We start from the raw sequence: 22,544 nt of genomic DNA on the forward strand, positions 1-22,544 counted from the left end.
GTGTCACACCGAGCAGTACAAACTGCCGGGCCGTTTGCCAACTCCTCCGGGCTTCTGAAATGGTGAGCTGCTCCTGGCATCGCTTCAATATCAGGTCAATGTACAGGAGTGGACGGAGCAAGCGCCAAAGTATTAACCCTTGGCATGATGGCCATGGATCCATCTCCAACAATCCAGTTCTACCTACAAAGAGCCGGGAAAGGGAGCATGACATTTCCTTAGAGCTAAAAGACAACACCCACAACCATCCCATTCCCAGCAACTTGGAAATACTGGGGACGTCGCTCTGCGAGCACGTGAGAAGCCTGGAGATGGGCACACAAGGCGGAACCTTGGGCGGCTGACCTTTGCTTACAACTACGTCATCGGGGGAGAGCGCGGACGCAGTACCCCACTAGCAAAAAATATGCAGTCAAGATTCCCACGTTTGGGGAATTTGCAGGGGTCAGCACAACCAGAGTGCAATGGCTGAGCCTCGCCCTGGGTGAACCACCTTCTTGATCATGGTATCTCCCCTGCCAGGTAAGTATGAGGTGTACTTGCCCAGCACTGGGTGGCTGTTCCCAGACACAGCTCTTTGGCTGATGGTGCAGGAAATGGATAGTCCCAGAGTCCAATGCCTTGACTCAGGTGCTCGTTAATGCTGTGCTGTGTTCAACTTCAACCTCCAGCACACATTGGAGAGGAAACACTCGACCTTTTCACTGGCATACCTGGCTGTCATTTCCTATCGATTCAGCAACAACTGCACCTGACGGCACCAACAGCAGCTTACCCATCTCGGTGTAGCTTCCTAATACTGGAATAGAGTGTAGCAGGTAGTGGCGATAAAGGCTCAAGTGCAGTGTGTTCGGAAGGCTGCCTTTTGAGCCCCTCCACGAGCAGGGGGCCTTGCCTGGTCTATAAAAGGAGTCTGTGTCACCTGCCCGTCGGCTTACGGCCACACCACCCTGAGCACGCCCGATCTCGTCTGATCTCGGAAGCTAAGCAGGGTCGGGCCTGGTTAGTACTTGGATGGGAGACCGCCTGGGAATACCAGGTGCTGTAAGCTTTTACACTGCAGCACGCTTTTACACTGCAGCACGCTTTTACACTGCTGCTTCCTTACAAGAAACGTGGGCTTGCAATTACGTTGACGCACGGGCACACGTTAATGTCCTTCCAGTTTCAGCCTTGCTTTGGTTTTCACAGAAAAAAAGAGAACGGTGCACCGTTCCTGGTGGCACTGCAATACCAGGTCAATGCAAGGAGTGAAGAGAGCAAGCCCAAGGTTTCACCGCCCAATGCTCAAAAATGCATTTAATATTTAATCCCCATATAGAGGACATATCAGATATTAAACTGATAAGAACAGATACTACACTTGATCTTAGCCAAAAGGCCGAGAAGCGATGGCCCACCAGTGTCTGGGGCCAACTCAAGATCTTGGCGCACAAGTTACTTGTTGTGGTGCCATGTTTCTGAAGTGCGCATAACAAAGGCTGCTGCTGCTGCTCACCTCCACCCCCAGGTGATCTAAGTGCACCTCTGAGCCGTGACGGACAGCTGCTTGACATTTGACACACTCAAAGGGCGCAGCCATACAGCAAAGCCCACCAAAAATAACTTAAACTCTTGGACGTTCCTCTCCACGGAAGTCTTTAGTAAAAGGCGAAAGACTTGAGCATTTTGAAGAAAAACCAGAGTCAACATAGCCCCTCTCCTTGAGAGCAGCCAAGGAGTCTATCCGCCAGAGTCACCACAGTCTCGGTCGGCCCGGCCGGCCACCTTGGGACAGCCTTTCTTCAACATTTTTGGTTTGCCGGCCAATCAACCGCCCACATTTGACTGCATGTTTGGAAGCGCATTCTTACCGTTGGTTGTGTGCTGCAGTTTTCTATCAACCGCTGAGGCTGTGGCACATTCCTCGCTCACGGGGGACACCTCCAAGGTTTAGTGGTAGATGTGAGTGCATGAGCAAAGCAGCTCTGTGTCACACCGAGCAGTACAAACTGCCGGGCCGTTTGCCAACTCCTCCGGGCTTCTGAAATGGTGAGCTGCTCCTGGCATCGCTTCAATATCAGGTCAATGTACAGGAGTGGACGGAGCAAGCGCCAAAGTATTAACCCTTGGCATGATGGCCATGGATCCATCTCCAACAATCCAGTTCTACCTACAAAGAGCCGGGAAAGGGAGCATGACATTTCCTTAGAGCTAAAAGACAACACCCACAACCATCCCATTCCCAGCAACTTGGAAAGACTGGGGATGTCGCTCTGCGAGCACGTGAGAAGCCTGGAGATGGGCACACAAGGCGGAACCTTGGGCGGCTGACCTTTGCTTACAACTACGTCATCGGGGGAGAGCGCGGACGCAGTACCCCACTAGCAAAAAATATGCAGTCAAGATTCCCACGTTTGGGGAATTTGCAGGGGTCAGCACAACCAGAGTGCAATGGCTGAGCCTCGCCCTGGGTGAACCACCTTCTTGATCATGGTATCTCCCCTGCCAGGTAAGTATGAGGTGTACTTGCCCAGCACTGGGTGGCTGTTCCCAGACACAGCTCTTTGGCTGATGGTGCAGGAAATGGATAGTCCCAGAGTCCAATGCCTTGACTCAGGTGCTCGTTAATGCTGTGCTGTGTTCAACTTCAACCTCCAGCACACATTGGAGAGGAAACACTCGACCTTTTCACTGGCATACCTGGCTGTCATTTCCTATCGATTCAGCAACAACTGCACCTGACGGCACCAACAGCAGCTTACCCATCTCGGTGTAGCTTCCTAATACTGGAATAGAGTGTAGCAGGTAGTGGCGATAAAGGCTCAAGTGCAGTGTGTTCGGAAGGCTGCCTTTTGAGCCCCTCCACGAGCAGGGGGCCTTGCCTGGTCTATAAAAGGAGTCTGTGTCACCTGCCCGTCGGCTTACGGCCACACCACACTGAGCACGCCCGATCTCGTCTGATCTCGGAAGCTAAGCAGGGTCGGGCCTGGTTAGTACTTGGATGGGAGACCGCCTGGGAATACCAGGTGCTGTAAGCTTTTACACTGCAGCACGCTTTTACACTGCAGCACGCTTTTACACTGCTGCTTCCTTACAAGAAACGTGGGCTTGCAATTACGTTGACGCACGGGCACACGTTAATGTCCTTCCAGTTTCAGCCTTGCTTTGGTTTTCACAGAAAAAAAGAGAACGGTGCACCGTTCCTGGTGGCACTGCAATACCAGGTCAATGCAAGGAGTGAAGAGAGCAAGCCCAAGGTTTCACCGCCCAATCCTCAAAAATGCATTTAATATTTAATCCCCATATAGAGGACATATCAGATTTTAAACTGATAAGAACAGATACTACACTTGATCTTAGCCAAAAGGCCGAGAAGCGATGGCCCACCAGTGTCTGGGGCCAACTCAAGATCTTGGCGCACAAGTTACTTGTTGTGGTGCCGTGTTTCTGAAGTGCGCATAACAAAGGCTGCTGCTGCTCACCTCCACCCCCAGGTGATCTAAGTGCACCTCTGAGCCGTGACGGACAGCTGCTTGACATTTGACACACTCAAAGGGCGCAGCTATACAGCAAAGCCCACCAAAAATAACTTAAACTCTTGGACGTTCCTCTCCACGGAAGTCTTTAGTAAAAGGCGAAAGACTTGAGCATTTTGAAGAAAAACCAGAGTCAACATAGCCCCTCTCCTTGAGAGCAGCCAAGGAGTCTATCCGCCAGAGTCACCACAGTCTCGGTCGGCCCGGCCGGCCACCTTGGGACAGCCTTTCTTCAACGTTTTTGGTTTGCCGGCCAATCAACCGCCCACATTTGACTGCATGTTTGGAAGCGCATTCTTACCGTTGGTTGTGTGCTGCAGTTTTCTATCAACCGCTGAGGCTGTGGCACATTCCTCGCTCACGGGGGACACCTCCAAGGTTTAGTGGTAGATGTGAGTGCATGAGCAAAGCAGCTCTGTGTCACACCGAGCAGTACAAACTGCCGGGCCGTTTCCCAACTCCTCCGGGCTTCTGAAATGGTGAGCTGCTCCTGGCATCGCTTCAATATCAGGTCAATGTACAGGAGTGGACGGAGCAAGCGCCAAAGTATTAACCCTTGGCATGATGGCCATGGATCCATCTCCAACAATCCAGTTATACCTACAAAGAGCCGGGAAAGGGAGCATGACATTTCCTTAGAGCTAAAAGACAACACCCACAACCATCCCATTCCCAGCAACTTGGAAAGACTGGGGACGTCGCTCTGCGAGCACGTGAGAAGCCTGGAGATGGGCACACAAGGCGGAACCTTGGGCGGCTGACCTTTGCTTACAACTACGTCATCGGGGGAGAGCGCGGACGCAGTACCCCACTAGCAAAAATTATGCAGTCAAGATTCCCACGTTTGGGGAATTTGCAGGGGTCAGCACAACCAGAGTGCAATGGCTGAGCCTCGCCCTGGGTGAACCACCTTCTTGATCATGGTATCTCCCCTGCCAGGTAAGTATGAGGTGTACTTGCCCAGCACTGGGTGGCTGTTCCCAGACACAGCTCTTTGGCTGATGGTGCAGGAAATGGATAGTCCCAGAGTCCAATGCCTTGACTCAGGTGCTCGTTAATGCTGTGCTGTGTTCAACTTCAACCTCCAGCACACATTGGAGAGGAAACACTCGACCTTTTCACTGGCATACCTGGCTGTCATTTCCTATCGATTCAGCAACAACTGCACCTGACGGCACCAACAGCAGCTTACCCATCTCGGTGTAGCTTCCTAATACTGGAATAGAGTGTAGCAGGTAGTGGCGATAAAGGCTCAAGTGCAGTGTGTTCGGAAGGCTGCCTTTTGAGCCCCTCCACGAGCAGGGGGCCTTGCCTGGTCTATAAAAGGAGTCTGTGTCACCTGCCCGTCGGCTTACGGCCACACCACCCTGAGCACGCCCGATCTCGTCTGATCTCGGAAGCTAAGCAGGGTCGGGCCTGGTTAGTACTTGGATGGGAGACCGCCTGGGAATACCAGGTGCTGTAAGCTTTTACACTGCAGCACGCTTTTACACTGCAGCACGCTTTTACACTGCTGCTTCCTTACAAGAAACGTGGGCTTGCAATTACGTTGACGCACGGGCACACGTTAATGTCCTTCCAGTTTCAGCCTTGCTTTGGTTTTCACAGAAAAAAAGAGAACGGTGCACCGTTCCTGGTGGCACTGCAATACCAGGTCAATGCAAGGAGTGAAGAGAGCAAGCCCAAGGTTTCACCGCCCAATCCTCAAAAATGCATTTAATATTTAATCCCCATATAGAGGACATATCAGATATTAAACTGATAAGAACAGATACTACACTTGATCTTAGCCAAAAGGCCGAGAAGCGATGGCCCACCAGTGTCTGGGGCCAACTCAAGATCTTGGCACACAAGTTACTTGTTGTGGTGCCGTGTTTCTGAAGTGCGCATAACAAAGGCTGCTGCTGCTCACCTCCACCCCCAGGTGATCTAAGTGCACCTCTGAGCCGTCACGGACAGCTGCTTGACATTTGACACACTCAAAGGGCGCAGCCATACAGCAAAGCCCACCAAAAATAACTTAAACTCTTGGACGTTGCTCTCCACGGAAGTCTTTAGTAAAAGACGAAAGACTTGAGCATTTTGAAGAAAAACCAGAGTCAACATAGCCCCTCTCCTTGAGAGCAGCCAAGGAGTCTATCCGCCAGAGTCACCACAGTCTCGGTCGGCCCGGCCGGCCACCTTGGGACAGCCTTTCTTCAACGTTTTTGGTTTGCCGGCCAATCAACCGCCCACATTTGACTGCATGTTTGGAAGCGCATTCTTACCGTTGGTTGTGTGCTGCAGTTTTCTATCAACCGCTGAGGCTGTGGCACATTCCTCGCTCACGGGGGACACCTCCAAGGTTTAGTGGTAGATGTGAGTGCATGAGCAAAGCAGCTCTGTGTCACACCGAGCAGTACAAACTGCCGGGCCGTTTCCCAACTCCTCCGGGCTTCTGAAATGGTGAGCTGCTCCTGGCATCGCTTCAATATCAGGTCAATGTACAGGAGTGGACGGAGCAAGCGCCAAAGTATTAACCCTTGGCATGATGGCCATGGATCCATCTCCAACAATCCAGTTATACCTACAAAGAGCCGGGAAAGGGAGCATGACATTTCCTTAGAGCTAAAAGACAACACCCACAACCATCCCATTCCCAGCAACTTGGAAAGACTGGGGACGTCGCTCTGCGAGCACGTGAGAAGCCTGGAGATGGGCACACAAGGCGGAACCTTGGGCGGCTGACCTTTGCTTACAACTACGTCATCGGGGGAGAGCGCGGACGCAGTACCCCACTAGCAAAAATTATGCAGTCAAGATTCCCACGTTTGGGGAATTTGCAGGGGTCAGCACAACCAGAGTGCAATGGCTGAGCCTCGCCCTGGGTGAACCACCTTCTTGATCATGGTATCTCCCCTGCCAGGTAAGTATGAGGTGTACTTGCCCAGCACTGGGTGGCTGTTCCCAGACACAGCTCTTTGGCTGATGGTGCAGGAAATGGATAGTCCCAGAGTCCAATGCCTTGACTCAGGTGCTCGTTAATGCTGTGCTGTGTTCAACTTCAACCTCCAGCACACATTGGAGAGGAAACACTCGACCTTTTCACTGGCATACCTGGCTGTCATTTCCTATCGATTCAGCAACAACTGCACCTGACGGCACCAACAGCAGCTTACCCATCTCGGTGTAGCTTCCTAATACTGGAATAGAGTGTAGCAGGTAGTGGCGATAAAGGCTCAAGTGCAGTGTGTTCGGAAGGCTGCCTTTTGAGCCCCTCCACGAGCAGGGGGCCTTGCCTGGTCTATAAAAGGAGTCTGTGTCACCTGCCCGTCGGCTTACGGCCACACCACCCTGAGCGCGCCCGATCTCGTCTGATCTCGGAAGCTAAGCAGGGTCGGGCCTGGTTAGTACTTGGATGGGAGACCGCCTGGGAATACCAGGTGCTGTAAGCTTTTACACTGCAGCACGCTTTTACACTGCTGCTTCCTTACAAGAAACGTGGGCTTGCAATTACGTTGACGCACGGGCACACGTTAATGTCCTTCCAGTTTCAGCCTTGCTTTGGTTTTCACAGAAAAAAAGAGAACGGTGCACCGTTCCTGGTGGCACTGCAATACCAGGTCAATGCAAGGAGTGAAGAGAGCAAGCCCAAGGTTTCACCGCCCAATCCTCAAAAATGCATTTAATATTTAATCCCCATATAGAGGACATATCAGATATTAAACTGATAAGAACAGATACTACACTTGATCTTAGCCAAAAGGCCGAGAAGCGATGGCCCACCAGTGTCTGGGGCCAACTCAAGATCTTGGCACACAAGTTACTTGTTGTGGTGCCGTGTTTCTGAAGTGCGCATAACAAAGGCTGCTGCTGCTCACCTCCACCCCCAGGTGATCTAAGTGCACCTCTGAGCCGTCACGGACAGCTGCTTGACATTTGACACACTCAAAGGGCGCAGCCATACAGCAAAGCCCACCAAAAATAACTTAAACTCTTGGACGTTGCTCTCCACGGAAGTCTTTAGTAAAAGACGAAAGACTTGAGCATTTTGAAGAAAAACCAGAGTCAACATAGCCCCTCTCCTTGAGAGCAGCCAAGGAGTCTATCCGCCAGAGTCACCACAGTCTCGGTCGGCCCGGCCGGCCACCTTGGGACAGCCTTTCTTCAACGTTTTTGGGTTGCCGGCCAATCAACCGCCCACATTTGACTGCATGTTTGGAAGCGCATTCTTACCGTTGGTTGTGTGCTGCATTTTTCTATCAACCGCTGAGGCTGTGGCACATTCCTCGCTCACGGGGGACACCTCCAAGGTTTAGTGGTAGATGTGAGTGCATGAGCAAAGCAGCTCTGTGTCACACCGAGCAGTACAAACTGCCGGGCCGTTTCCCAATTCCTCCGGGCTTCTGAAATGGTGAGCTGCTCCTGGCATCGCTTCAATATCAGGTCAATGTACAGGAGTGGACGGAGCAAGAGCCAAAGTATTAACCCTTGGCATGATGGCCATGGATCCATCTCCAACAATCCAGTTCTACCTACAAAGAGCCGGGAAAGGGAGCATGACATTTCCTTAGAGCTAAAAGACAACACCCACAACCATCCCATTCCCAGCAACTTGGAAATACTGGGGACGTCGCTCTGCGAGCACGTGAGAAGCCTGGAGATGGGCACACAAGGCGGAACCTTGGGCGGCTGACCTTTGCTTACAACTACGTCATCGGGGGAGAGCGCGGACGCAGTACCCCACTAGCAAAAAATATGCAGTCAAGATTCCCACGTTTGGGGAATTTGCAGGGGTCAGCACAACCAGAGAGCAATGGCTGAGCCTCGCCCTGGGTGAACCACCTTCTTGATCATGGTATCTCCCCTGCCAGGTAAGTATGAGGTGTACTTGCCCAGCACTGGGTGGCTGTTCCCAGACACAGCTCTTTGGCTGATGGTGCAGGAAATGGATAGTCCCAGAGTCCAATGCCTTGACTCAGGTGCTCGTTAATGCTGTGCTGTGTTCAACTTCAACCTCCAGCACACATTGGAGAGGAAACACTCGACCTTTTCACTGGCATACCTGGCTGTCATTTCCTATCGATTCAGCAACAACTGCACCTGACGGCACCAACAGCAGCTTACCCATCTCGGTGTAGCTTCCTAATACTGGAATAGAGTGTAGCAGGTAGTGGCGATAAAGGCTCAAGTGCAGTGTGTTCGGAAGGCTGCCTTTTGAGCCCCTCCACGAGCAGGGGGCCTTGCCTGGTCTATAAAAGGAGTCTGTGTCACCTGCCCGTCGGCTTACGGCCACACCACCCTGAGCGCGCCCGATCTCGTCTGATCTCGGAAGCTAAGCAGGGTCGGGCCTGGTTAGTACTTGGATGGGAGACCGCCTGGGAATACCAGGTGCTGTAAGCTTTTACACTGCAGCACGCTTTTACACTGCTGCTTCCTTACAAGAAACGTGGGCTTGCAATTACGTTGACGCACGGGCACACGTTAATGTCCTTCCAGTTTCAGCCTTGCTTTGGTTTTCACAGAAAAAAAGAGAACGGTGCACCGTTCCTGGTGGCACTGCAATACCAGGTCAATGCAAGGAGTGAAGAGAGCAAGCCCAAGGTTTCACCGCCCAATGCTCAAAAATGCATTTAATATTTAATCCCCATATAGAGGACATATCAGATTTTAAACTGATAAGAACAGATACTACACTTGATCTTAGCCAAAAGGCCGAGAAGCGATGGCCCACCAGTGTCTGGGGCCAACTCAAGATCTTGGCGCACAAGTTACTTGTTGTGGTGCCGTGTTTCTGAAGTGCGCATAACAAAGGCTGCTGCTGCTCACCTCCACCCCCAGGTGATCTAAGTGCACCTCTGAGCCGTGACGGACAGCTGCTTGACATTTGACACACTCAAAGGGCGCAGCTATACAGCAAAGCCCACCAAAAATAACTTAAACTCTTGGACGTTCCTCTCCACGGAAGTCTTTAGTAAAAGGCGAAAGACTTGAGCATTTTGAAGAAAAACCAGAGTCAACATAGCCCCTCTCCTTGAGAGCAGCCAAGGAGTCTATCCGCCAGAGTCACCACAGTCTCGGTCGGCCCGGCCGGCCACCTTGGGACAGCCTTTCTTCAACGTTTTTGGTTTGCCGGCCAATCAACCGCCCACATTTGACTGCATGTTTGGAAGCGCATTCTTACCGTTGGTTGTGTGCTGCAGTTTTCTATCAACCGCTGAGGCTGTGGCACATTCCTCGCTCACGGGGGACACCTCCAAGGTTTAGTGGTAGATGTGAGTGCATGAGCAAAGCAGCTCTGTGTCACACCGAGCAGTACAAACTGCCGGGCCGTTTCCCAACTCCTCCGGGCTTCTGAAATGGTGAGCTGCTCCTGGCATCGCTTCAATATCAGGTCAATGTACAGGAGTGGACGGAGCAAGCGCCAAAGTATTAACCCTTGGCATGATGGCCATGGATCCATCTCCAACAATCCAGTTCTACCTACAAAGAGCCGGGAAAGGGAGCATGACATTTCCTTAGAGCTAAAAGACAACACCCACAACCATCCCATTCCCAGCAACTTGGAAAGACTGGGGATGTCGCTCTGCGAGCACGTGAGAAGCCTGGAGATGGGCACACAAGGCAGAACCTTGGGCGGCTGACCTTTGCTTACAACTACGTCATCGGGGGAGAGCGCGGACGCAGTACCCCACTAGCAAAAATTATGCAGTCAAGATTCCCACGTTTGGGGAATTTGCAGGGGTCAGCACAACCAGAGTGCAATGGCTGAGCCTCGCCCTGGGTGAACCACCTTCTTGATCATGGTATCTCCCCTGCCAGGTAAGTATGAGGTGTACTTGCCCAGCACTGGGTGGCTGTTCCCAGACACAGCTCTTTGGCTGATGGTGCAGGAAATGGATAGTCCCAGAGTCCAATGCCTTGACTCAGGTGCTCGTTAATGCTGTGCTGTGTTCAACTTCAACCTCCAGCACACATTGGAGAGGAAACACTCGACCTTTTCACTGGCATACCTGGCTGTCATTTCCTATCGATTCAGCAACAACTGCACCTGACGGCACCAACAGCAGCTTACCCATCTCGGTGTAGCTTCCTAATACTGGAATAGAGTGTAGCAGGTAGTGGCGGTAAAGGCTCAAGTGCAGTGTGTTCGGAAGGCTGCCTTTTGAGCCCCTCCACGAGCAGGGGGCCTTGCCTGGTCTATAAAAGGAGTCTGTGTCACCTGCCCGTCGGCTTACGGCCACACCACCCTGAGCACGCCCGATCTCGTCTGATCTCGGAAGCTAAGCAGGGTCGGGCCTCGTTAGTACTTGGATGGGAGACCGCCTGGGAATACCAGGTGCTGTAAGCTTTTACACTGCAGCACGCTTTTACACTGCAGCACGCTCTTACACTGCTGCTTCCTTACAAGAAACGTGGGCTTGCAATTACGTTGACGCACGGGCACACGTTAATGTCCTTCCAGTTTCAGCCTTGCTTTGGTTTTCACAGAAAAAAAGAGAACGGTGCACCGTTCCTGGTGGCACTGCAATACCAGGTCAATGCAAGGAGTGAAGAGAGCAAGCCCAAGGTTTCACCGCCCAATGCTCAAAAATGCATTTAATATTTAATCCCCATATAGAGGACATATCAGATATTAAACTGATAAGAACAGATACTACACTTGATCTTAGCCAAAAGGCCGAGAAGCGATGGCCCACCAGTTTCTGGGGCCAACTCAAGATCTTGGCGCACAAGTTACTTGTTGTGGTGCCGTGTTTCTGAAGTGCGCATAACAAAGGCTGCTGCTGCTCACCTCCACCCCCCGGTGATCTAAGTGCACCTCTGAGCCGTGACGGACAGCTGCTTGACATTTGACACACTCAAAGGGCGCAGCCATACAGCAAAGCCCACCAAAAATAACTTAAACTCTTGGACGTTCCTCTCCACGGAAGTCTTTAGTAAAAGGCGAAAGACTTGAGCATTTTGAAGAAAAACCAGAGTCAACATAGCCCCTCTCCTTGAGAGCAGCCAAGGAGTCTATCCGCCAGAGTCACCACAGTCTCGGTCGGCCCGGCCGGCCACCTTGGGACAGCCTTTCTTCAACGTTTTTGGTTTGCCGGCCAATCAACCGCCCACATTTGACTGCATGTTTGGAAGCGCATTCTTACCGTTGGTTGTGTGCTGCAGTTTTCTATCAACCGCTGAGGCTGTGGCACATTCCTCGCTCACGGGGGACACCTCCAAGGTTTAGTGGTAGATGTGAGTGCATGAGCAAAGCAGCTCTGTGTCACACCGAGCAGTACAAACTGCCGGGCCGTTTCCCAACTCCTCCGGGCTTCTGAAATGGTGAGCTGCTCCTGGCATCGCTTCAATATCAGGTCAATGTACAGGAGTGGACGGAGCAAGCGCCAAAGTATTAACCCTTGGCATGATGGCCATGGATCCATCTCCAACAATCCAGTTCTACCTACAAAGAGCCGGGAAAGGGAGCATGACATTTCCTTAGAGCTAAAAGACAACACCCACAACCATCCCATTCCCAGCAACTTGGAAAGACTGGGGATGTCGCTCTGCGAGCACGTGAGAAGCCTGGAGATGGGCACACAAGGCAGAACCTTGGGCGGCTGACCTTTGCTTACAACTACGTCATCGGGGGAGAGCGCGGACGCAGTACCCCACTAGCAAAAATTATGCAGTCAAGATTCCCACGTTTGGGGAATTTGCAGGGGTCAGCACAACCAGAGTGCAATGGCTGAGCCTCGCCCTGGGTGAACCACCTTCTTGATCATGGTATCTCCCCTGCCAGGTAAGTATGAGGTGTACTTGCCCAGCACTGGGTGGCTGTTCCCAGACACAGCTCTTTGGCTGATGGTGCAGGAAATGGATAGTCCCAGAGTCCAATGCCTTGACTCAGGTGCTCGTTAATGCTGTGCTGTGTTCAACTTCAACCTCCAGCACACATTGGAGAGGAAACACTCGACCTTTTCACTGGCATACCTGGCTGTCATTTCCTATCGATTCAGCAACAACTGCACCTGACGGCACCAACAGCAGCTTACCCATCTCGGTGTAGCTTCCTAATACTGGAATAGAGTGTAGCAGGTAGTGGCGATAAAGGCTCAAGTGCAGTGTGTTCGGAAGGCTGCCTTTTGAGCCCCTCCACGAGCAGGGGGCCTTGCCTGGTCTATAAAAGGAGTCTGTGTCACCTGCCCGTCGGCTTACGGCCACACCACCCTGAGCACGCCCGATCTCGTCTGATCTCGGAAGCTAAGCAGGGTCGGGCCTCGTTAGTACTTGGATGGGAGACCGCCTGGGAATACCAGGTGCTGTAAGCTTTTACACTGCAGCACGCTTTTACACTGCAGCACGCTCTTACACTGCTGCTTCCTTACAAGAAACGTGGGCTTGCAATTACGTTGACGCACGGGCACACGTTAATGTCCTTCCAGTTTCAGCCTTGCTTTGGTTTTCACAGAAAAAAAGAGAACGGTGCACCGTTCCTGGTGGCACTGCAATACCAGGTCAATGCAAGGAGTGAAGAGAGCAAGCCCAAGGTTTCACCGCCCAATGCTCAAAAATGCATTTAATATTTAATCCCCATATAGAGGACATATCAGATATTAAACTGATAAGAACAGATACTACACTTGATCTTAGCCAAAAGGCCGAGAAGCGATGGCCCACCAGTTTCTGGGGCCAACTCAAGATCTTGGCGCACAAGTTACTTGTTGTGGTGCCGTGTTTCTGAAGTGCGCATAACAAAGGCTGCTGCTGCTCACCTCCACCCCCCGGTGATCTAAGTGCACCTCTGAGCCGTGACGGACAGCTGCTTGACATTTGACACACTCAAAGGGCGCAGCCATACAGCAAAGCCCACCAAAAATAACTTAAACTCTTGGACGTTCCTCTCCACGGAAGTCTTTAGTAAAAGGCGAAAGACTTGAGCATTTTGAAGAAAAACCAGAGTCAACATAGCCCCTCTCCTTGAGAGCAGCCAAGGAGTCTATCCGCCAGAGTCACCACAGTCTCGGTCGGCCCGGCCGGCCACCTTGGGACAGCCTTTCTTCAACGTTTTTGGTTTGCCGGCCAATCAACCGCCCACATTTGACTGCATGTTTGGAAGCGCATTCTTACCGTTGGTTGTGTGCTGCAGTTTTCTATCAACCGCTGAGGCTGTGGCACATTCCTCGCTCACGGGGGACACCTCCAAGGTTTAGTGGTAGATGTGAGTGCATGAGCAAAGCAGCTCTGTGTCACACCGAGCAGTACAAACTGCCGGGCCGTTTCCCAACTCCTCCGGGCTTCTGAAATGGTGAGCTGCTCCTGGCATCGCTTCAATATCAGGTCAATGTACAGGAGTGGACGGAGCAAGCGCCAAAGTATTAACCCTTGGCATGATGGCCATGGATCCATCTCCAACAATCCAGTTCTACCTACAAAGAGGGCCAATCAACCGCCCACATTTGACTGCATGTTTGGAAGCGCATTCTTACCGTTGGTTGTGTGCTGCAGTTTTCTATCAACCGCTGAGGCTGTGGCACATTCCTCGCTCACGGGGGACACCTCCAAGGTTTAGTGGTAGATGTGAGTGCATGCGCAAAGCAGCTCTGTGTCACACCGAGCAGTACAAACTGCCGGGCCGTTTCCCAACTCCTCCGGGCTTCTGAAATGGTGAGCTGCTCCTGGCATCGCTTCAATATCAGGTCAATGTACAGGAGTGGACGGAGCAAGCGCCAAAGTATTAACCCTTGGCATGATGGCCATGGATCCATCTCCAACAATCCAGTTCTACCTACAAAGAGCCGGGAAAGGGAGCATGACATTTCCTTAGAGCTAAAAGACAACACCCACAACCATCCCATTCCCAGCAACTTGGAAAGACTGGGGATGTCGCTCTGCGAGCACGTGAGAAGCCTGGAGATGGGCACACAAGGCAGAACCTTGGGCGGCTGACCTTTGCTTACAACTACGTCATCGGGGGAGAGCGCGGACGCAGTACCCCACAAGCAAAAATTATGCAGTCAAGATTCCCACGTTTGGGGAATTTGCAGGGGTCAGCACAACCAGAGTGCAATGGCTGAGCCTCGCCCTGGGTGAACCACCTTCTTGATGATGGTATCTCCCCTGCCAGGTAAGTATGAGGTGTACTTGCCCAGCACTGGGTGGCTGTTCCCAGACACAGCTCTTTGGCTGATGGTGCAGGAAATGGATAGTCCCAGAGTCCAATGCCTTGACTCAGGTGCTCGTTAATGCTGTGCTGTGTTCAACTTCAACCTCCAGCACACATTGGAGAGGAAACACTCGACCTTTTCACTGGCATACCTGGCTGTCATTTCCTATCGATTCAGCAACAACTGCACCTGACGGCACCAACAGCAGCTTACCCATCTCGGTGTAGCTTCCTAATACTGGAATAGAGTGTAGCAGGTAGTGGCGATAAAGGCTCAAGTGCAGTGTGTTCGGAAGGCTGCCTTTTGAGCCCCTCCACGAGCAGGGGGCCTTGCCTGGTCTATAAAAGGAGTCTGTGTCACCTGCCCGTCGGCTTACGGCCACACCACCCTGAGCACGCCCGATCTCGTCTGATCTCGGAAGCTAAGCAGGGTCGGGCCTGGTTAGTACTTGGATGGGAGACCGCCTGGGAATACCAGGTGCTGTAAGCTTTTACACTGCAGCACGCTTTTACACTGCTGCTTCCTTACAAGAAACGTGGGCTTGCAATTACGTTGACGCACGGGCACACGTTAATGTCCTTCCAGTTTCAGCCTTGCTTTGGTTTTCACAGAAAAAAAGAGAACGGTGCACCGTTCCTGGTGGCACTGCAATACCAGGTCAATGCAAGGAGTGAAGAGAGCAAGCCCAAGGTTTCACCGCCCAATGCTCAAAAATGCATTTAATATTTAATCCCCATATAGAGGACATATCAGATATTAAACTGATAAGAACAGATACTACACTTGATCTTAGCCAAAAGGCCGAGAAGCGATGGCCCACCAGTGTCTGGGGCCAACTCAAGATCTTGGCGCACAAGTTACTTGTTGTGGTGCCGTGTTTCTGAAGTGCGCATAACAAAGGCTGCTGCTGCTCACCTCCACCCCCAGGTGATCTAAGTGCACCTCTGAGCCGTGACGGACAGCTGCTTGACATTTGACACACTCAAAGGGCGCAGCCATACAGCAAAGCCCACCAAAAATAACTTAAACTCTTGGACGTTCCTCTCCACGGAAGTCTTTAGTAAAAGGCGAAAGACTTGAGCATTTTGAAGAAAAACCAGAGACAACATAGCCCCTCTCCTTGAGAGCAGCCAAGGAGTCTATCCGCCAGAGTCACCACAGTCTCGGTCGGCCCGGCCGGCCACCTTGGGACAACCTTTCTTCAACGTTTTTGGTTTGCCGGCCAATCAACCGCCCACATTTGACTGCATGTTTGGAAGCGCATTCTTACCGTTGGTTGTGTGCTGCAGTTTTCTATCAACCGCTGAGGCTGTGGCACATTCCTCGCTCACGGGGGACACCTCCAAGGTTTAGTGGTAGATGTGAGTGCATGAGCAAAGCAGCTCTGTGTCACACCGAGCAGTACAAACTGCCGGGCCGTTTCCCAACTCCTCCGGGCTTCTGAAATGGTGAGCTGCTCCTGGCATCGCTTCAATATCAGGTCAATGTACAGGAGTGGACGGAGCAAGCGCCAAAGTATTAACCCTTGGCATGATGGCCATGGATCCATCTCCAACAATCCAGTTCTACCTACAAAGAGCCGGGAAAGGGAGCATGACATTTCCTTAGAGCTAAAAGACAACACCCACAACCATCCCATTCCCAGCAACTTGGAAATACTGGGGACGTCGCTCTGCGAGCACGTGAGAAGCCTGGAGATGGGCACACAAGGCGGAACCTTGGGCGGCTGACCTTTGCTTACAACTACGTCATCAGGGGAGAGCGCGCACGCAGTACCCCACTAGCAAAAAATATGCAGTCAAGATTCCCACGTTTGGGGAATTTGCAGGGGTCAGCACAACCAGAGTGCAATGGCTGAGCCTCGCCCTGGGTGAACCACCTTCTTGATCATGGTATCTCCCCTGCCAGGTAAGTATGAGGTGTACTTGCCCAGCACTGGGTGGCTGTTCCCAGACACAGCTCTTTGGCTGATGGTGCAGGAAATGGATAGTCCCAGAGTCCAATGCCTTGACTCAGGTGCTCGTTAATGCTGTGCTGTGTTCAACTTCAACCTCCAGCACACATTGGAGAGGAAACACTCGACCTTTTCACTGGCATACCTGGCTGTCATTTCCTATCGATTCAGCAACAACTGCACCTGACGGCACCAACAGCAGCTTACCCATCTCGGTGTAGCTTCCTAATACTGGAATAGAGTGTAGCAGGTAGTGGCGATAAAGGCTCAAGTGCAGTGTGTTCGGAAGGCTGCCTTTTGAGCCCCTCCACGAGCAGGGGGCCTTGCCTGGTCTATAAAAGGAGTCTGTGTCACCTGCCCGTCGGCTTACGGCCACACCACCCTGAGCACGCCTGATCTCGTCTGATCTCGGAAGCTAAGCAGGGTCGGGCCCGGTTAGTACTTGGATGGGAGACCGCCTGGGAATACCAGGTGCTGTAAGCTTTTACACTGCAGCACGCTCTTACACTGCAGCACGCTTTTACACTGCTGCTTCCTTACAAGAAACGTGGGCTTGCAATTACGTTGACGCACGGGCACACGTTAATGTCCTTCCAGTTTCAGCCTTGCTTTGGTTTTCACAGAAAAAAAGAGAACGGTGCACGGTTCCTGGTGGCACTGCAATACCAGGTCAATGCAAGGAGTGAAGAGAGCAAGCCCAAGGTTTCACCGCCCAATGCTCAAAAATGCATTTAATATTTAATCCCCATATAGAGGACATATCAGATATTAAACTGATAAGAACAGATACTACACTTGATCTTAGCCAAAAGGCCGAGAAGCGATGGCCCACCAGTGTCTGGGGCCAACTCAAGATCTTGGCGCACAAGTTACTTGTTGTGGTGCCGTGTTTCTGAAGTGCGCATAACAAAGGCTGCTGCTGCTCACCTCCACCCCCAGGTGATCTAAGTGCACCTCTGAGCCGTGACGGACAGCTGCTTGACATTTGACACACTCAAAGGGCGCAGCCATACAGCAAAGCCCACCAAAAATAACTTAAACTCTTGGACGTTCCTCTCCACGGAAGTCTTTAGTAAAAGGCGAAAGACTTGAGCATTTTGAAGAAAAACCAGAGACAACATAGCCCCTCTCCTTGAGAGCAGCCAAGGAGTCTATCCGCCAGAGTCACCACAGTCTCGGTCGGCCCGGCCGGCCACCTTGGGACAGCCTTTCTTCAACGTTTTTGGTTTGCCGGCCAATCAACCGCCCACATTTGACTGCATGTTTGGAAGCGCATTCTTACCGTTGGTTGTGTGCTGCAGTTTTCTATCAACCGCTGAGGCTGTGGCACATTCCTCGCTCACGGGGGACACCTCCAAGGTTTAGTGGTAGATGTGAGTGCATGAGCAAAGCAGCTCTGTGTCACACCGAGCAGTACAAACTGCCGGGCCGTTTCCCAACTCCTCCGGGCTTCTGAAATGGTGAGCTGCTCCTGGCATCGCTTCAATATCAGGTCAATGTACAGGAGTGGACGGAGCAAGCGCCAAAGTATTAACCCTTGGCATGATGGCCATGGATCCATCTCCAACAATCCAGTTCTACCTACAAAGAGCCGGGAAAGGGAGCATGACATTTCCTTAGAGCTAAAAGACAACACCCACAACCATCCCATTCCCAGCAACTTGGAAAGACTGGGGACGTCGCTCTGCGAGCACGTGAGAAGCCTGGAGATGGGCACACAAGGCGGAACCTTGGGCGGCTGACCTTTGCTTACAACTACGTCATCGGGGGAGAGCGCGGACGCAGTACCCCACTAGCAAAAAATATGCAGTCAAGATTCCCACGTTTGGGGAATTTGCAGGGGTCAGCACAACCAGAGTGCAATGGCTGAGCCTCGCCCTGGGTGAACCACCTTCTTGATCATGGTATCTCCCCTGCCAGGTAAGTATGAGGTGTACTTGCCCAGCACTGGGTGGCTGTTCCCAGACACAGCTCTTTGGCTGATGGTGCAGGAAATGGATAGTCCCAGAGTCCAATGCCTTGACTCAGGTGCTCGTTAATGCTGTGCTGTGTTCAACTTCAACCTCCAGCACACATTGGAGAGGAAACACTCGACCTTTTCACTGGCATACCTGGCTGTCATTTCCTATCGATTCAGCAACAACTGCACCTGACGGCACCAACAGCAGCTTACCCATCTCGGTGTAGCTTCCTAATACTGGAATAGAGTGTAGCAGGTAGTGGCGATAAAGGCTCAAGTGCAGTGTGTTCGGAAGGCTGCCTTTTGAGCCCCTCCACGAGCAGGGGGCCTTGCCTGGTCTATAAAAGGAGTCTGTGTCACCTGCCCGTCGGCTTACGGCCACACCACCCTGAGCACGCCCGATCTCGTCTGATCTCGGAAGCTAAGCAGGGTCGGGCCTCGTTAGTACTTGGATGGGAGACCGCCTGGGAATACCAGGTGCTGTAAGCTTTTACACTGCAGCACGCTTTTACACTGCAGCACGCTCTTACACTGCTGCTTCCTTACAAGAAACGTGGGCTTGCAATTACGTTGACGCACGGGCACACGTTAATGTCCTTCCAGTTTCAGCCTTGCTTTGGTTTTCACAGAAAAAAAGAGAACGGTGCACCGTTCCTGGTGGCACTGCAATACCAGGTCAATGCAAGGAGTGAAGAGAGCAAGCCCAAGGTTTCACCGCCCAATGCTCAAAAATGCATTTAATATTTAATCCCCATATAGAGGACATATCAGATATTAAACTGATAAGAACAGATACTACACTTGATCTTAGCCAAAAGGCCGAGAAGCGATGGCCCACCAGTTTCTGGGGCCAACTCAAGATCTTGGCGCACAAGTTACTTGTTGTGGTGCCGTGTTTCTGAAGTGCGCATAACAAAGGCTGCTGCTGCTCACCTCCACCCCCCGGTGATCTAAGTGCACCTCTGAGCCGTGACGGACAGCTGCTTGACATTTGACACACTCAAAGGGCGCAGCCATACAGCAAAGCCCACCAAAAATAACTTAAACTCTTGGACGTTCCTCTCCACGGAAGTCTTTAGTAAAAGGCGAAAGACTTGAGCATTTTGAAGAAAAACCAGAGTCAACATAGCCCCTCTCCTTGAGAGCAGCCAAGGAGTCTATCCGCCAGAGTCACCACAGTCTCGGTCGGCCTGGCCGGCCACCTTGGGACAGCCTTTCTTCAACGTTTTTGGTTTGCCGGCCAATCAACCGCCCACATTTGACTGCATGTTTGGAAGCGCATTCTTACCGTTGGTTGTGTGCTGCAGTTTTCTATCAACCGCTGAGGCTGTGGCACATTCCTCGCTCACGGGGGACACCTCCAAGGTTTAGTGGTAGATGTGAGTGCATGAGCAAAGCAGCTCTGTGTCACACCGAGCAGTACAAACTGCCGGGCCGTTTCCCAACTCCTCCGGGCTTCTGAAATGGTGAGCTGCTCCTGGCATCGCTTCAATATCAGGTCAATGTACAGGAGTGGACGGAGCAAGCGCCAAAGTATTAACCCTTGGCATGATGGCCATGGATCCATCTCCAACAATCCAGTTCTACCTACAAAGAGGGCCAATCAACCGCCCACATTTGACTGCATGTTTGGAAGCGCATTCTTACCGTTGGTTGTGTGCTGCAGTTTTCTATCAACCGCTGAGGCTGTGGCACATTCCTCGCTCACGGGGGACACCTCCAAGGTTTAGTGGTAGATGTGAGTGCATGAGCAAAGCAGCTCTGTGTCACACCGAGCAGTACAAACTGCCGGGCCGTTTCCCAACTCCTCCGGGCTTCTGAAATGGTGAGCTGCTCCTGGCATCGCTTCAATATCAGGTCAATGTACAGGAGTGGACGGAGCAAGCGCCAAAGTATTAACCCTTGGCATGATGGCCATGGATCCATCTCCAACAATCCAGTTCTACCTACAAAGAGCCGGGAAAGGGAGCATGACATTTCCTTAGAGCTAAAAGACAACACCCACAACCATCCCATTCCCAGCAACTTGGAAATACTGGGGACGTCGCTCTGCGAGCACGTGAGAAGCCTGGAGATGGGCACACAAGGCGGAACCTTGGGCGGCTGACCTTTGCTTACAACTACGTCATCGGGGGAGAGCGCGGACGCAGTACCCCACTAGCAAAAATTATGCAGTCAAGATTCCCACGTTTGGGGAATTTGCAGGGGTCAGCACAACCAGAGTGCAATGGCTGAGCCTCGCCCTGGGTGAACCACCTTCTTGATCATGGTATCTCCCCTGCCAGGTAAGTATGAGGTGTACTTGCCCAGCACTGGGTGGCTGTTCCCAGACACAGCTCTTTGGCTGATGGTGCAGGAAATGGATAGTCCCAGAGTCCAATGCCTTGACTCAGGTGCTCGTTAATGCTGTGCTGTGTTCAACTTCAACCTCCAGCACACATTGGAGAGGAAACACTCGACCTTTTCACTGGCATACCTGGCTGTCATTTCCTATCGATTCAGCAACAACTGCACCTGACGGCACCAACAGCAGCTTACCCATCTCGGTGTAGCTTCCTAATACTGGAATAGAGTGTAGCAGGTAGTGGCGATAAAGGCTCAAGTGCAGTGTGTTCGGAAGGCTGCCTTTTGAGCCCCTCCACGAGCAGGGGGCCTTGCCTGGTCTATAAAAGGAGTCTGTGTCACCTGCCCGTCGGCTTACGGCCACACCACCCTGAGCACGCCCGATCTCGTCTGATCTCGGAAGCTAAGCAGGGTCGGGCCTCGTTAGTACTTGGATGGGAGACCGCCTGGGAATACCAGGTGCTGTAAGCTTTTACACTGCAGCACGCTCTTACACTGCTGCTTCCTTACAAGAAACGTGGGCTTGCAATTACGTTGACGCACGGGCACACGTTAATGTCCTTCCAGTTTCAGCCTTGCTTTGGTTTTCACAGAAAAAAAGAGAACGGTGCACCGTTCCTGGTGGCACTGCAATACCAGGTCAATGCAAGGAGTGAAGAGAGCAAGCCCAAGGTTTCACCGCCCAATGCTCAAAAATGCATTTAATATTTAATCCCCATATAGAGGACATATCAGATATTAAACTGATAAGAACAGATACTACACTTGATCTTAGCCAAAAGGCCGAGAAGCGATGGCCCACCAGTTTCTGGGGCCAACTCAAGATCTTGGCGCACAAGGTACTTGTTGTGGTGCCGTGTTTCTGAAGTGCGCATAACAAAGGCTGCTGCTGCTCACCTCCACCCCCCGGTGATCTAAGTGCACCTCTGAGCCGTGACGGACAGCTGCTTGACATTTGACACACTCAAAGGGCGCAGCCATACAGCAAAGCCCACCAAAAATAACTTAAACTCTTGGACGTTCCTCTCCACGGAAGTCTTTAGTAAAAGGCGAAAGACTTGAGCATTTTGAAGAAAAACCAGAGTCAACATAGCCCCTCTCCTTGAGAGCAGCCAAGGAGTCTATCCGCCAGAGTCACCACAGTCTCGGTCGGCCCGGCCGGCCACCTTGGGACAGCCTTTCTTCAACGTTTTTGGTTTGCCGGCCAATCAACCGCCCACATTTGACTGCATGTTTGGAAGCGCATTCTTACCGTTGGTTGTGTGCTGCAGTTTTCTATCAACCGCTGAGGCTGTGGCACATTCCTCGCTCACGGGGGACACCTCCAAGGTTTAGTGGTAGATGTGAGTGCATGAGCAAAGCAGCTCTGTGTCACACCGAGCAGTACAAACTGCCGGGCCGTTTCCCAACTCCTCCGGGCTTCTGAAATGGTGAGCTGCTCCTGGCATCGCTTCAATATCAGGTCAATGTACAGGAGTGGACGGAGCAAGCGCCAAAGTATTAACCCTTGGCATGATGGCCATGGATCCATCTCCAACAATCCAGTTCTACCTACAAAGAGGGCCAATCAACCGCCCACATTTGACTGCATGTTTGGAAGCGCATTCTTACCGTTGGTTGTGTGCTGCAGTTTTCTA

The 22,544-nt window shown here is 52.0% G+C and overlaps 44 non-coding genes across 44 annotated transcripts; 11 read left to right on the plus strand and 33 right to left on the minus strand.

The window, feature by feature from the left end:
- Window positions 1–366: 366 nt before the first annotated feature.
- LOC131450924 (U1 spliceosomal RNA) lies at window positions 367–530 on the minus strand. The gene has a single exon (XR_009235805.1). It is a non-coding gene; the product is annotated as a U1 spliceosomal RNA (small nuclear RNA).
- Window positions 531–932: 402 nt separating this feature from the next.
- LOC131451016 (5S ribosomal RNA) lies at window positions 933–1,051 on the plus strand. Its single transcript, XR_009235895.1, has one exon. It is a non-coding gene; the product is annotated as a 5S ribosomal RNA (ribosomal RNA).
- A 149-nt stretch (window positions 1,052–1,200) lies between these two features.
- LOC131450964 (U2 spliceosomal RNA) lies at window positions 1,201–1,393 on the minus strand. Its single transcript, XR_009235845.1, has one exon. It is a non-coding gene; the product is annotated as a U2 spliceosomal RNA (small nuclear RNA).
- Window positions 1,394–1,575: 182 nt separating this feature from the next.
- Window positions 1,576–1,688, minus strand: LOC131451013 (U5 spliceosomal RNA). Its single transcript, XR_009235892.1, has one exon. It is a non-coding gene; the product is annotated as a U5 spliceosomal RNA (small nuclear RNA).
- A 647-nt stretch (window positions 1,689–2,335) lies between these two features.
- On the minus strand, window positions 2,336–2,499 carry LOC131450925 (U1 spliceosomal RNA). Its single transcript, XR_009235806.1, has one exon. It is a non-coding gene; the product is annotated as a U1 spliceosomal RNA (small nuclear RNA).
- A 402-nt stretch (window positions 2,500–2,901) lies between these two features.
- LOC131451059 (5S ribosomal RNA) lies at window positions 2,902–3,020 on the plus strand. Its single transcript, XR_009235936.1, has one exon. It is a non-coding gene; the product is annotated as a 5S ribosomal RNA (ribosomal RNA).
- A 149-nt stretch (window positions 3,021–3,169) lies between these two features.
- LOC131450985 (U2 spliceosomal RNA) lies at window positions 3,170–3,362 on the minus strand. The gene has a single exon (XR_009235866.1). It is a non-coding gene; the product is annotated as a U2 spliceosomal RNA (small nuclear RNA).
- Window positions 3,363–3,541: 179 nt separating this feature from the next.
- Window positions 3,542–3,654, minus strand: LOC131450995 (U5 spliceosomal RNA). Its single transcript, XR_009235874.1, has one exon. It is a non-coding gene; the product is annotated as a U5 spliceosomal RNA (small nuclear RNA).
- Window positions 3,655–4,301: 647 nt separating this feature from the next.
- On the minus strand, window positions 4,302–4,465 carry LOC131451077 (U1 spliceosomal RNA). The gene has a single exon (XR_009235953.1). It is a non-coding gene; the product is annotated as a U1 spliceosomal RNA (small nuclear RNA).
- A 402-nt stretch (window positions 4,466–4,867) lies between these two features.
- Window positions 4,868–4,986, plus strand: LOC131451027 (5S ribosomal RNA). The gene has a single exon (XR_009235906.1). It is a non-coding gene; the product is annotated as a 5S ribosomal RNA (ribosomal RNA).
- Window positions 4,987–5,135: 149 nt separating this feature from the next.
- On the minus strand, window positions 5,136–5,328 carry LOC131450945 (U2 spliceosomal RNA). Its single transcript, XR_009235826.1, has one exon. It is a non-coding gene; the product is annotated as a U2 spliceosomal RNA (small nuclear RNA).
- A 179-nt stretch (window positions 5,329–5,507) lies between these two features.
- Window positions 5,508–5,620, minus strand: LOC131451041 (U5 spliceosomal RNA). The gene has a single exon (XR_009235919.1). It is a non-coding gene; the product is annotated as a U5 spliceosomal RNA (small nuclear RNA).
- Window positions 5,621–6,267: 647 nt separating this feature from the next.
- On the minus strand, window positions 6,268–6,431 carry LOC131451078 (U1 spliceosomal RNA). Its single transcript, XR_009235954.1, has one exon. It is a non-coding gene; the product is annotated as a U1 spliceosomal RNA (small nuclear RNA).
- A 402-nt stretch (window positions 6,432–6,833) lies between these two features.
- LOC131451010 (5S ribosomal RNA) lies at window positions 6,834–6,952 on the plus strand. Its single transcript, XR_009235889.1, has one exon. It is a non-coding gene; the product is annotated as a 5S ribosomal RNA (ribosomal RNA).
- Window positions 6,953–7,083: 131 nt separating this feature from the next.
- LOC131450946 (U2 spliceosomal RNA) lies at window positions 7,084–7,276 on the minus strand. The gene has a single exon (XR_009235827.1). It is a non-coding gene; the product is annotated as a U2 spliceosomal RNA (small nuclear RNA).
- A 179-nt stretch (window positions 7,277–7,455) lies between these two features.
- LOC131451042 (U5 spliceosomal RNA) lies at window positions 7,456–7,568 on the minus strand. The gene has a single exon (XR_009235920.1). It is a non-coding gene; the product is annotated as a U5 spliceosomal RNA (small nuclear RNA).
- A 647-nt stretch (window positions 7,569–8,215) lies between these two features.
- LOC131450942 (U1 spliceosomal RNA) lies at window positions 8,216–8,379 on the minus strand. Its single transcript, XR_009235823.1, has one exon. It is a non-coding gene; the product is annotated as a U1 spliceosomal RNA (small nuclear RNA).
- A 402-nt stretch (window positions 8,380–8,781) lies between these two features.
- On the plus strand, window positions 8,782–8,900 carry LOC131451051 (5S ribosomal RNA). Its single transcript, XR_009235929.1, has one exon. It is a non-coding gene; the product is annotated as a 5S ribosomal RNA (ribosomal RNA).
- Window positions 8,901–9,031: 131 nt separating this feature from the next.
- On the minus strand, window positions 9,032–9,224 carry LOC131450986 (U2 spliceosomal RNA). The gene has a single exon (XR_009235867.1). It is a non-coding gene; the product is annotated as a U2 spliceosomal RNA (small nuclear RNA).
- Window positions 9,225–9,403: 179 nt separating this feature from the next.
- LOC131450996 (U5 spliceosomal RNA) lies at window positions 9,404–9,516 on the minus strand. The gene has a single exon (XR_009235875.1). It is a non-coding gene; the product is annotated as a U5 spliceosomal RNA (small nuclear RNA).
- A 647-nt stretch (window positions 9,517–10,163) lies between these two features.
- Window positions 10,164–10,327, minus strand: LOC131451079 (U1 spliceosomal RNA). Its single transcript, XR_009235955.1, has one exon. It is a non-coding gene; the product is annotated as a U1 spliceosomal RNA (small nuclear RNA).
- Window positions 10,328–10,729: 402 nt separating this feature from the next.
- On the plus strand, window positions 10,730–10,848 carry LOC131451060 (5S ribosomal RNA). The gene has a single exon (XR_009235937.1). It is a non-coding gene; the product is annotated as a 5S ribosomal RNA (ribosomal RNA).
- Window positions 10,849–10,997: 149 nt separating this feature from the next.
- LOC131450965 (U2 spliceosomal RNA) lies at window positions 10,998–11,190 on the minus strand. The gene has a single exon (XR_009235846.1). It is a non-coding gene; the product is annotated as a U2 spliceosomal RNA (small nuclear RNA).
- A 179-nt stretch (window positions 11,191–11,369) lies between these two features.
- Window positions 11,370–11,482, minus strand: LOC131451014 (U5 spliceosomal RNA). Its single transcript, XR_009235893.1, has one exon. It is a non-coding gene; the product is annotated as a U5 spliceosomal RNA (small nuclear RNA).
- Window positions 11,483–12,129: 647 nt separating this feature from the next.
- On the minus strand, window positions 12,130–12,293 carry LOC131451080 (U1 spliceosomal RNA). The gene has a single exon (XR_009235956.1). It is a non-coding gene; the product is annotated as a U1 spliceosomal RNA (small nuclear RNA).
- A 402-nt stretch (window positions 12,294–12,695) lies between these two features.
- On the plus strand, window positions 12,696–12,814 carry LOC131451061 (5S ribosomal RNA). Its single transcript, XR_009235938.1, has one exon. It is a non-coding gene; the product is annotated as a 5S ribosomal RNA (ribosomal RNA).
- A 149-nt stretch (window positions 12,815–12,963) lies between these two features.
- On the minus strand, window positions 12,964–13,156 carry LOC131450966 (U2 spliceosomal RNA). The gene has a single exon (XR_009235847.1). It is a non-coding gene; the product is annotated as a U2 spliceosomal RNA (small nuclear RNA).
- A 179-nt stretch (window positions 13,157–13,335) lies between these two features.
- On the minus strand, window positions 13,336–13,448 carry LOC131451015 (U5 spliceosomal RNA). The gene has a single exon (XR_009235894.1). It is a non-coding gene; the product is annotated as a U5 spliceosomal RNA (small nuclear RNA).
- Window positions 13,449–14,454: 1,006 nt separating this feature from the next.
- LOC131450937 (U1 spliceosomal RNA) lies at window positions 14,455–14,618 on the minus strand. Its single transcript, XR_009235818.1, has one exon. It is a non-coding gene; the product is annotated as a U1 spliceosomal RNA (small nuclear RNA).
- Window positions 14,619–15,020: 402 nt separating this feature from the next.
- LOC131451039 (5S ribosomal RNA) lies at window positions 15,021–15,139 on the plus strand. Its single transcript, XR_009235917.1, has one exon. It is a non-coding gene; the product is annotated as a 5S ribosomal RNA (ribosomal RNA).
- A 131-nt stretch (window positions 15,140–15,270) lies between these two features.
- On the minus strand, window positions 15,271–15,463 carry LOC131450967 (U2 spliceosomal RNA). The gene has a single exon (XR_009235848.1). It is a non-coding gene; the product is annotated as a U2 spliceosomal RNA (small nuclear RNA).
- A 179-nt stretch (window positions 15,464–15,642) lies between these two features.
- On the minus strand, window positions 15,643–15,755 carry LOC131451035 (U5 spliceosomal RNA). The gene has a single exon (XR_009235913.1). It is a non-coding gene; the product is annotated as a U5 spliceosomal RNA (small nuclear RNA).
- A 647-nt stretch (window positions 15,756–16,402) lies between these two features.
- Window positions 16,403–16,566, minus strand: LOC131450936 (U1 spliceosomal RNA). Its single transcript, XR_009235817.1, has one exon. It is a non-coding gene; the product is annotated as a U1 spliceosomal RNA (small nuclear RNA).
- Window positions 16,567–16,968: 402 nt separating this feature from the next.
- LOC131451052 (5S ribosomal RNA) lies at window positions 16,969–17,087 on the plus strand. The gene has a single exon (XR_009235930.1). It is a non-coding gene; the product is annotated as a 5S ribosomal RNA (ribosomal RNA).
- Window positions 17,088–17,236: 149 nt separating this feature from the next.
- On the minus strand, window positions 17,237–17,429 carry LOC131450987 (U2 spliceosomal RNA). The gene has a single exon (XR_009235868.1). It is a non-coding gene; the product is annotated as a U2 spliceosomal RNA (small nuclear RNA).
- Window positions 17,430–17,608: 179 nt separating this feature from the next.
- Window positions 17,609–17,721, minus strand: LOC131451036 (U5 spliceosomal RNA). Its single transcript, XR_009235914.1, has one exon. It is a non-coding gene; the product is annotated as a U5 spliceosomal RNA (small nuclear RNA).
- A 647-nt stretch (window positions 17,722–18,368) lies between these two features.
- Window positions 18,369–18,532, minus strand: LOC131450926 (U1 spliceosomal RNA). The gene has a single exon (XR_009235807.1). It is a non-coding gene; the product is annotated as a U1 spliceosomal RNA (small nuclear RNA).
- Window positions 18,533–18,934: 402 nt separating this feature from the next.
- Window positions 18,935–19,053, plus strand: LOC131451062 (5S ribosomal RNA). The gene has a single exon (XR_009235939.1). It is a non-coding gene; the product is annotated as a 5S ribosomal RNA (ribosomal RNA).
- A 149-nt stretch (window positions 19,054–19,202) lies between these two features.
- LOC131450968 (U2 spliceosomal RNA) lies at window positions 19,203–19,395 on the minus strand. Its single transcript, XR_009235849.1, has one exon. It is a non-coding gene; the product is annotated as a U2 spliceosomal RNA (small nuclear RNA).
- A 179-nt stretch (window positions 19,396–19,574) lies between these two features.
- LOC131451017 (U5 spliceosomal RNA) lies at window positions 19,575–19,687 on the minus strand. The gene has a single exon (XR_009235896.1). It is a non-coding gene; the product is annotated as a U5 spliceosomal RNA (small nuclear RNA).
- Window positions 19,688–20,693: 1,006 nt separating this feature from the next.
- LOC131450900 (U1 spliceosomal RNA) lies at window positions 20,694–20,857 on the minus strand. Its single transcript, XR_009235781.1, has one exon. It is a non-coding gene; the product is annotated as a U1 spliceosomal RNA (small nuclear RNA).
- A 402-nt stretch (window positions 20,858–21,259) lies between these two features.
- LOC131451064 (5S ribosomal RNA) lies at window positions 21,260–21,378 on the plus strand. The gene has a single exon (XR_009235941.1). It is a non-coding gene; the product is annotated as a 5S ribosomal RNA (ribosomal RNA).
- Window positions 21,379–21,509: 131 nt separating this feature from the next.
- On the minus strand, window positions 21,510–21,702 carry LOC131450969 (U2 spliceosomal RNA). The gene has a single exon (XR_009235850.1). It is a non-coding gene; the product is annotated as a U2 spliceosomal RNA (small nuclear RNA).
- Window positions 21,703–21,881: 179 nt separating this feature from the next.
- Window positions 21,882–21,994, minus strand: LOC131451018 (U5 spliceosomal RNA). The gene has a single exon (XR_009235897.1). It is a non-coding gene; the product is annotated as a U5 spliceosomal RNA (small nuclear RNA).
- Window positions 21,995–22,544: the final 550 nt, after the last annotated feature.

This window comes from Solea solea, unplaced genomic scaffold, assembly GCF_958295425.1.
Source record: "Solea solea unplaced genomic scaffold, fSolSol10.1 scaffold_69, whole genome shotgun sequence".
NCBI lineage: Eukaryota > Metazoa > Chordata > Actinopteri > Pleuronectiformes > Soleidae > Solea > Solea solea.